The sequence below is a fragment of the Papio anubis genome, chromosome 11 (assembly GCF_008728515.1).
Source record: "Papio anubis isolate 15944 chromosome 11, Panubis1.0, whole genome shotgun sequence".
Classification (NCBI taxonomy): Eukaryota; Metazoa; Chordata; class Mammalia; order Primates; family Cercopithecidae; genus Papio; species Papio anubis.
Window position 1 is genome coordinate 32,640,999 of NC_044986.1, and position 10,676 is coordinate 32,651,674.

General features: G+C 42.8%; 1 protein-coding gene across 1 annotated transcript in view; it reads right to left on the reverse strand.

Annotated features, from left to right (window-relative positions):
• Nucleotides 1-9,696, reverse strand: part of SLF2 (SMC5-SMC6 complex localization factor 2) — a 63,443-nt gene extending 53,747 nt beyond the window's left edge. Inside the window, exon 1 of the mRNA XM_021943597.2 lies at nucleotides 9,389-9,696. The gene's annotated coding sequence lies outside the window, so the exon portion shown is untranslated. The remainder of the gene's footprint in view (nucleotides 1-9,388) is intronic.
• Between the last annotated feature and the right edge of the window lie 980 nt (nucleotides 9,697-10,676).

Here is a 10,676-nt window from a genome sequence, read left to right on the forward strand (position 1 = left end):
AACACATTCTGCATGATCATTTAGTTGCTTTTCTTGGATTATAGTACTTGAATCATCCAGCCTCCCAAGTATCACTTTAAAGCCTGTACTCAAACTACCAAACAATAGTTTTCTCATTTTCTTAATCTGAGTAACAGATTATGGAGTTAAGTGAGGCAAGAAATCCCTCGATCAATAAATGGAAATGGAGTCATAATGAAAACACAATTTAAAAAATATTTTCTTAACAGGAAGTAGTTATCTAAATCCTCAGTAAGCATCAAGACTCTTCTTTGTTTAAGCTGTGTATGAAAGTGGTACAGATTTGGGTTGCAGGGTGAAATATGTTCAACGTACTAATAAGAACCCCAGGGAACTTCTAGGGCATAGGGCTCTTCTCCACTACCCACCTCAAATAGTATTGGACAGTTTATTTTGTGTTTATAGCCTTTCTCCTAGTTTAAATGTGTACGTATATACCATGCACACGTGCGTGTGCACACATACTTATTGTAAGGGTTTTTTACACTTTAATTTGTAGTGGGCTAAAAAGAGATGACCAGGAAACTGTTCACTAGGTAAAAGATTTTTAAAGAGTTCAGATGCGTGCTTAGGAGGAGCTAATAGGGGAGAGAAAACTAGGGTGGTGGGGGGGCTAGTGGGGGGAAAGGACGTTGAACAATGTAACCAAACCCAATTAGAGACTTAAGACAAAACTTCAGCTGGGATTTGGGAAAAAAAAAAAAAAGAGAGAGAGAGAAATTAAGGCTGGATGACCATACAAGGCTAATTTGGGAAGATTTCTGGGCATGGGGATGGGATGAGGACGCAAAGATTGCACAAATGGAGTGGCTTCTATGCACAAAGCTTCTGTCGGGGTACAGCTCAGCTCAGGTTAGCATCCTGCCTTGTTAAAGACAACAGGAGGAGGGGGCTCTGGCCTTGATGAAAAGGAATGGGACAGCAGCAGAAACAATGTTACATGAACAACAGATCAAATTTGCTGGGAAAGTCAAGCCCAACGTGGGAGTTCCTGAGAGGAGTGACAGTATAACTCATGCCGGAGATCTTAAGCAGTCACACAGAGAGAAAACAGCTTGGGCAGATTGGTTCACACAGTACCTTAGCAGACAGGGACTGAGAACAAAAGGTCAGTAAGTGACACAGAATGTTACCAAAAAGCAAAGAACTCTAAAAGTAATTTCTGATTGTACCCAGTAATAAATTTTTGCTCTGAAATTGCCACACATTTAATTAACTCCAAGGCTCTTGTTGGAAGGTGTTCTAGGGCAGGCCAAGAAACAAAGACTGATTTGCTGTAGAACTGCTGTGGGGAGGTGAAGGTGAGAGGGTGGCCTGGGAAGGGGGATAAGGAACAGACTCAGGAAAACAGGAAATAATTAACTTGAAAGCCTGACCGAGAAAGACAGACCACGTGATGATCTCAAGAAGGGATGGCAAGCTCACAGCATCTCAAGATCCACACAAATCACTTTTCAAAAGGATGCCAAACTCAAAACTGCCCAAGTGCTTGGAAAAAGGACCTCCCAGGTTTAAGCAGCTGCTGGGGAAAAACCAAATGTAAAATAATATGTCATGTAACCTAACATTCTGGGAGTAATTAGTAGAGTTGTGCAAAAGCAGACCTAATGTGAAGGAACGTCCATTTCTTGTTCTATCATGATGGAATGGTGCGAGATAGTTTCCCACACTTCAGATACATGAGACACGTATTTGTGATTTTCAACATATCTGAATATGTCCTATACTATTTATTAATGTTTTTCCTTAAATTGCTTTTTGAATTTAAGTACATATATTTTAGGAGAAAACTTTAAATCATTCCCATAAGTGGAAAATTAGTATGAATTTCCTAAAATGGAAGATAACTGTAAAAACTAATATTAGTAAAAATATATAACTAGCTTAAAAAATATAAATATATCCAAGTTTCTTCTGGAGTTATCTCGTTTACCAGTGGTGGTGATAGGCATTGATAGGTGTAGATATTACTCATACATCTGAAATATAAGAAACACTTTGGGAAATATTGGTTTTAGGGATTCTATCCCATACTTAGGTGTTTTTCACACCCGGTTAGCAACTCCTTAGAGGATTTTGAAATTGATGTAATAGGTTACAGACCATGTTTTTGAAAAAGAAAAAGACAATGGAATAGAGAATGTCTGTTCACTGCATACAACATATGGGCATGTGTTGTTTTTCAACATTTTTACTTCTTCAACTGTATATATATATATATATATATAAAATATGGTAGTGATGTAAAAGGTATTCCTGTGGCCCCTGCTGTGGGCCATGGTCAAAATATTTAAAAGTCACTGCTATAATCTGTGTTCATTTTTCATACTTCTGTGTATTGGTGGCACTGAACAGCCAAGGCTGGAGTGCGGTGGTGCAATCATGGCTCATTGTAGTCTCAACCTCCTGGGCTCTAGTGATTCTCCCATCTTAGCCTCTCGAGTAGCTAGGACTAGAGGCACATGCCGCCATGTCCAGCTAATTTTAAAAATTTTGTAGAGACGGGGTCTTGCTATGTTGCCCAGGCTAATCTTGAGTTCCTGGGCTCAAGTCATCCTCCATCCTCACCTTCCCAAAGTGCTGGGATTACAGGCATGAGCTGCTGCACCCGGCCAAGAGTTGTTCAAAGACATGGAGCAACATTTAAAAACCAAGAGATTTCACACAAAATTCTAGATTTCTGGCTTCAAGTGGTACAAAGAGTGGTCTGGCACTTATGCTTACAGGGGCTAGGTAGGTAACTGAAGTAAGTGAATCAGGTCGATTTCCCTAACTTTTATAAAGCCTCGGGATTAAAGAAACATTTCTTAACAGCAATGACAATGGCCAACGCTTACTGAACCTTATGGGCCAGGGACTGTTCTAAGCACTTCATGAGTACTGACTCATTTAATCTTCACCAAATTCCTACAAATTAGAAAATGGTGATCTTTGTCTAGTGTCTGCACAGGCATGATAATAAAAGGCACCTACTACTGAGCCTCAGTGAGGAGTGGGGCGGTACTGTAGAACCAGAGAGCACATTCCCCACTAAATGGAGGCAGCTTCTCCAGGCTACAGCTTCCATATGGGAATGCAAACCCAGAGTTGCCTCCTCTCCTCTCAGTGTCAACCCCTGGGGAGTGCTGGATGAGACATGACAGACCTGCAGTCAAAGCATGCAGCCCCTAGTGTCTTGACATATACCCTAACATTTGTTTATTTCTGTAGTACTATGAGATCATGTTCTCTTAAAGCAAATGTCTCTTGGGGCCAAAGGAGAAAATAGTGAATGCTTTTGGTTCCCAGTGCAGTGTTACAGAGAGTAGGCAAGAATGTCACTCAGGGCTTCATACTTAAAGAAATTGCTGTACTTTACCTATGAATAATACCTATGGGAATTTTTTTTTTTTTTTTTTTTTTTTTTTTGAGACGGAGTCTCCCGCTGTCGCCCAGGCTGGAGTGCAGTGGCGGGATCTCAGCTCACTGTAAGCTCCGCCTCCCGGGTTCGCGCCATTCTCCTGCCTCAGCCTCCTGAGTAGCTGGGACTACAGGCGCCCACCACCTCGCCCGGCTATTTTTTTGTATTTTTTAGTAGAGACAGGGTTTCACTGTGTTAGCCAGGATGGTCTCCATCTCCTGACCTCGTGATCCGCCTGCCTCGGCCTCCCAAAGTGCTGGGATTACAGGCGTGAGCCACCGCGCCCGGCCATTTTTAAATTTTTAGTAGAGATGGGGTTTCGCTGTTTTGGCCTGGCAGGTCTCAAACTCCTGACCTCAAGTGATCCACCTACCTCAGCCTCTCAAAGTGCTGGGATTACAGGAGTGAGCCACTGCGCCTGGCCTAGAAAAAAAAATTTTTTTGATGAGTTAATACACAAGTAGAACAGTGCCTGGCATGTAATAAATATAAGGTTAAGTGATTATTACTTGTAATATAAGCTAGTGTGGAATAATCTCTAAGATATATTAAGTGAAAAAATTAAGTTGCAGGCCGGGTGTGGTAGCTCACACCTATAATCCAGCACTTTGGGAGGCTGAAGCAGGTGGATCACTTGAGGCCAGGAGTTCAAGACCAGCCTGGCCAACATGGTGAAACCCTGTCTCTACTAAAAATACAAAAATTAGCCAGGCGTAGTGGCATGCCTCTGTAATCCCAGCTGCTCCAGAGGCTTAGGCATGAGAATCGCTTGAACCCAGGAGGCGGGGGTTGCAGCGAGCCAAGATCGTGCCACTGCACTCCAGCCTGGGTGAGAGTGAGACTCCATCTCAAAACAAAAAACAAAACAAAAAAATTAAGCTGCAGAACAGTGTATGTTACTATTATACATATGTTATTGTTCATATAATTAAAAGCGGTTATTTGCAGGTATATGCTAAGACTATCTCTGGAAGGATGCTGTGCTTCCTAAGTTATTTTCTTTTCTCTTTCTTTCTTTCTTTTTTTTTTTTTTTGAGACAGGGTCACACTTTGTTGCCCAGGCTGGTGTGCAGTGGTGTGGTCACTGCAGCCTCCCAGGCTCAGGTGATCCTCCCACCTTAGCTTCCTCAGTAGCTGGAACTACATGCATGCGCCACTATGCCCAGCAAATTTTTGCTATTTTTTGTAGAGACAAGGTTTCACCATGTTGCTCAGGCTGGTCTCAAACTCCTGGGCTCAAGCCATTGGCCCACCTTGGCCTCCTGAAGTGCTGGGATTATAGGCGTGAGGCACTGTGCCTGACCCTAAGTGATTTCTTTTTTCTTTTCTTTGTTGTTGTCTTTTTTTTATTTTGAGATGGGGTCTCCCTCAGTTGCCCAGGCTGGAGTGCAGTGGCACGATCTCGGCTCACCGCAACCTCCACCTCTTGGGTTTGAGCAATTCTCATGTCTCAGCATCCCGAATAGCTGGGACTATGGGTGTGCGCCACCACATCTGGCTTATTTTTGTATTTTTTGTAGCGACAGGGTTTCGTCATGTTGGCCAGGCTGGTCTCGAACTCCAGACCTCAAGTGATTTGCCTGCCCTGGCCTCCCAAAGTGCTAGGATTACAGGTGTGAGCCACCACGCCCGGCCCTTAAGTGATTTTCTAACTGCAGCCTAGTATTCTACTGTGAATGAGCATTTATTTAACTAGTTCCTTATTACTGGACTAGTTAGTTCCCTTTCAGTCTTTTGCTACTGATAATGCTGCAGTGAATACTTTTATATATCCATCTTTGTGAACATGGAAGTATGTATCTAAGATACATTAAAAGGGGAACTGTCAGTTCAAAGGACATGTGCATTTTGTATTTTTGATAGATATGGACCATTGGCTCTTTTAAATGTCCAACTTGCTCATAGGTAAAGAAGCTTATGACAGTGGTTGCCTTTAGAGAGAGAGGTTTTCCCTTATTTGTAAAATTTACATTTTATCCACTGCATATATAATTTTTCCAAGGAAATATGTGAATACATATCCATATTTTTTAATGTCTGTGTATCTCATTTAAAAAAAGGACTTTTTAGATGAAAAGTTATGCAAAGTGCTATGTTAAATGCTTTCAGAGAAGGCCTTGCCAGATGGCCTCTGGTATCTCTACTAGCCTCTGCTCATGTCTCTGTCTCCCTTTCTCAGGACCTCACCACTGAGAAATCCCCACTCTTACTTGCTCCTTGTGGGCAGTGTGGGAGCCAGCCTGATAGGGGATTTGGTAGCCAAAACATCTGTTGCTGGGTTCTCAAACTCAATGTATTTGAAACATAACTCTGTCTTCCCTCCCCAAACCCCAAATTTGATGCTGTCCCCTCCATTATTCTCATCTCAGTGAATGATTTTATCTTCTCCCCCGACCTGTCACCCAAGTCAGATATGTGGGAGTCCTACTAATCTTTCCCTCTGTCAGCTTCAGACCCTGCTGTTATCATCACCAAGTCTCATTGATTTTCACACGAAATAGCACTTGTTTCCTTTCTTCTCTCCTACACACACACACACTCCTATATGATTCCTTTTAGAAATGTAAAAGGTATAGACACAAATAATAATATTACAAACCCATATGCACCACTCTGAACTCACAACTGTTAACATTTTATCCAGTTACTTCTTTGCTGGTCTTTTTGTTTTTATAATAAAACATTACAGGTCCTAGGCCAGGCATGGTGGCTCACACCTGTAATCCCAGCACTTTGGGAGGCCGAGGCAAGTGAATCACAAAGTCAAGAGATCAAGACCATCCTGGCCAACATGGAGAAAACCCTGTCTCTACTAAAAATACAAAAATTAGCTGGGCGTGGTGGTGGATGCCTGTAGTCCCAGCTACTTGAGAGGCTGAGGCAGGAGAATCACTCGAACCCGGGAGGTGGAGGTTGTAGTGAGCCAAGATTGCGCCACTGCACTCCAGCTGGTGACAAAGCAAGACTATGTCTCAAAAAAAAAAAAAGGAAAAAAAACCATTACAGGTGCTTTTTCCACTATCAGCCCCAGGTTAATTCTGCTCTCCACCACTGTTGTGATTTTAAAGTCCATGAAACATTTTAATATACATATATATTTAATCATACAGAATATATAGGATTATTTTGTATATGCTTAAAAATATGCATACATACACATTTTATTTATGTATGCCAGTTAATATGTCACATTTTATTTGTCTGTTACAAACAGTGCTGTCATGAATATCTCTGTACATGTTTCTTTGTGCCCATGTGCAAGAATTTCTGTGGGTTATATAATCAGAAGGGAAATTACTGGGTCATAGGGTATTTGCATTATCAAGTTTATTGTATGCTGCAAAATTGCTTTCCATAAATGGCTGAATTAATGTACAATCCCACTAGCAATGTATGAGAGCACTGTTTTCCTTATGTCCGCTCCAATATTTGAAATCATTATCCTTTTTTTTTTTTTGCTAACCTGAAGGGTGAAAGTGGTTTCTCATTGTTTTATTTTGCATTCCCTTAATTATTAACTTGAATATCTCTTTCGACATCTTTGGGGAGCCCATTTAGATTCTTCTTTTGTTAATTGCCTATTTGTAAATTTCACCCATTTTCTACTGTATTGTTTATATTTTTCTCTTTTTTTGAGACAGAGTCTTGCTTCATTGCCCAAGCTGGAGTGCAGTGGCGATTTTGACTCACTGCAACCTCCGCCTCCTGGGTTCAAGTGATTCTCTTGCCTCGGCCTCCTGAGTAGCTGGGACTACAGGCGCCCGCCACCACGCCCGGCTAATTTTTTGTATTTTTAGTAGAAACGGGGTTTCACCGTGTTAGCCAGGATGGTCCCAATCTCCTGACCTCGTGGTCGGCTGGCCTCGGCCTCCCAAAGTGCTGGGATTACAGGCGTGAGCCACCATGCCCACGGTGTTGTTTATATTTTTCTTATTGGTTTGTGAGTTTTTAAAAAATACATATTTTGAGTACTCCCTTCTATCTCGTCTGCTTCACCCCTGTACAGGTCCTGGTCAGTCCTTGCAAAGTCTTTTGAAACAGCTTCCAAATTGGTCTCCTGTGCTTCAGTTTTTCCCTCCTTCAATCCATCTTACATGTTGCAGCATGAACTGTCTTTCTAATAAGCAAATCTGAGCACGCTACTCCCAAACTGATTACCAACAAGCAAATAAAACAAAAACATCATCATCAACTACAACAAAATCAAACAAAACCCCCTAACACATTTTAACGTTTGCCATGCTACATACTCTATGATCCGGTCCCTCTGTACCTCTGCTTGTGTCATCATACTGTTCCATCCCAAGCATCTTACGTTGAGCCATTCAGGACAATGCTACTGGCCATTCTTTGAACACATCAGCCTCATTCATACTTCTGAGCTTTTGTGCAAGCCCCTTGTAGTGTTACTTGTCCTCCTAGTAAAAATCTTCTTGACATCCCTGAAGGGGCCTAGTTGCTCCTGGCTGAACTCTCATATTCACTATGACTCTACTATAATATTTATGACCTTGAATTAAAATAATTTATTGTATATATGTCTTCTCTTTAGATTGAAAGCTTCAACTAGACAGGGCTCTGTCTGTTCATCTCTAGAGGCAGTATAGGCTCGGTGTGGTGGCTCGTTCCTGTAATCTCAGCACTTTGGGAGGCTGAGGCAGGAGGGTCACTTGAGCTCAAGAGTTTGAGACCAACTTGGGCAACATAATGAGACTATGTCTCTACAAATATAACAAAAGCCAGGCCTGGTGGTGCATGGTGTAGTCCCAGCTACTCGGGTAGCTAAGGTGAGAGGATTGGTTAAGCCCAGCAGGTCATGGCTGTAGTGAGTGATTGTGCCACTGCACTCCAGCCTGGGTGACAGTGAGACGCTATCTCAAAAAAAAAGGCAGTATAGCAGAGTGGTTAGGAGTGGTGGACTCTGAAGCCAGACTACCTAGGTTTGAATCTTAGCTTTTGTTACAGTTCAGGAAGGTACTTAGCCTCTCTGTGCTTCAGATTCCTCATTTGTAAAATGGAGATAGTAATATTACCCATCTCAATGGCTTGTATTAAATCAGTTAGCATATATAAAGTGCTTATATTGGGAGACCAAAGTGGGAGGGTTGCTTGAAGCCAGGAATTCGAGACCAGCGTGGGCAACAAAATGAGGCTCCCATCTTTACAAAATAATTTAAAAAGTAGCCAGGTGAGGTAGTGTCTGCCTGTAGTCCCAGCTGAGGTAGGGGAATCGCTTGAGCCTAGGAGTTGTAGGCTGCAGTGAGCTATGATCGCAAGGCTGCACTCCAGCCTGGATGACAGAGCAAGACTCTGTCTCTTAAAGCGCTTATGATAATGTCTGATATCTAGTAGCTCAATAAAGGTTAATTCTGATTATCCCTATTTATTAACCTATTATTGAGAACTATTTTATTTATTCATAGTAGGCACTTGGCATGCTTGCATGAAGGCCTTGTTGACTTGCCCTGGATGTCTTAATGCCTTTTTTAGAATTAGGACTGAGGATGTTGAAACATCTGTCCACTGAAATTGGGGTGGTACATTCTCCATGGAGGCTAGCTCTTACAACTGAGTTAGTTCCCCAAGCCTGTCTGCTTGCCTAGCCCCAACTTCCCCTGATTTTTTGACACAAGGCCCATTCCTCAAAAGGTGATTCCTAGGGCAAGTGGATGCAGTTGGTGCAGGGACAGAGCTAGCCTATGTGGCACTTGAACATTCCCGACTAAAGTTCTAGGAGTAATCCCCAGTGGTCACTTAGTCCTGGTTTGGGCCTTAGTCAATGGTGCCCTCCTTCTTCCTTCTTTCCCCAGCCCCTCCATCCCAGGCACTTACTTCCCAGCCAGAAACAACTGGAGACATTATAAAAATGCATTGCATTAGATGAACCTGAGAACATTCTCTGCATTTTAAGGAACTAGGCTAGCCACTTTGTGAGACTTCCACCCCAGTCCTCTCCAGGTCACTCACCAAATCTGTCTTTTTCCTCTTCTGTTTGCTCTTGAAGCAGGCTTTATTCTGAGGTCCCAACATGTGATAAACCCAAACCATCCGTTCCAAGATTTCCCCAGAATCTAGTTTCCCGTGTTGGAGTCTCATATGCTCTTTATCATAGTGTTCTCTTTCTGAACTCTTCCTAGCACAAAATTCTCACTTTGTGTTATTCTTATGACCAGAGCAGAAACAAACCTTTCCTGAGTAGTCAGGAGCAGGAAAATGTCCTTTGTTTTTGTTTTGTAGAGCGTGCCTAGAAATACCGCACCTGAGTTTCTAGAGGCCCTTAGAGTGCTGCTGGCTTAGATCACAAATGAAAAATTCAGATGTGGACAGGTGTGGAAAGTCAAGGGATCAGCCTGGGGAATTCTGGGTGTCTCCAATTCGGCAGAACAAATGGCAAAACAACAGGTGTCCACAGATGTACCCGACCCATGAGGCACTCATATTCAAAACTTGCTTTGAGATTACATTTTCTCATGAAATCTACCCCTTCTTTCTGCAGTACCCACCACCCAATCTTTACAAGGTTTGGGAAATTATGCATTCTGCAGACCTTATGTTATAGGTACCAGGAGGTTGTGTGTGACTCACTCAGGACTGGCTTTAGGACTCAAAAGTTCTGACATTTTCAGACGGTTCGTTAGTCATAGAATGTTGCAACCTACCTACAGATGTTGCATAATGATTAAAATGTATATGTTGGTTTAAGTAAATGCACAGGGGCAGCCACGACTGACGAGATTGAGACCTATTGAATTGGGAACCCAGTCTAGGACCCTCAGAATCATAGAGTGCTCTTTTAAAATAGAAGACATTTGGCTGGGCGAGGTGGCTGTCTCCTGTAATTCCAGCACTTTGGGAGGCTGAGGCGAGCAGATCACCTGAGATCAGGAGTTCAAGACTAACCTGGCCAACGTAGTGAAACCCCGTCTCTACTAAAAATACAAAAATCAGCCAGGTGTGGTGGCGGGCACCTGTAATCTCAGCTACTTGGGAGGCCGAGGCAGGAGAATCGCTTGAATCCAGGAGGCGGAGGTTGCAGTGAGCTGAGATCAAGCCACTGCACTCCAGCCTGCGCAACAGGAGCGAAACTCCGTCTTAAAAAAAAATAAAAAAATAGGCCGGGCGCAGTGGCTCACGCCTGTAATCCCAGCACTTTGGGAGGCCGAGGCGGGCAGATCACGAGGTCAGGAGATCGAGACCATCCTGGCTAACACAGTGAAACCCCGTCTCTACTAAAAATACAAAAAAATTAGCTGGG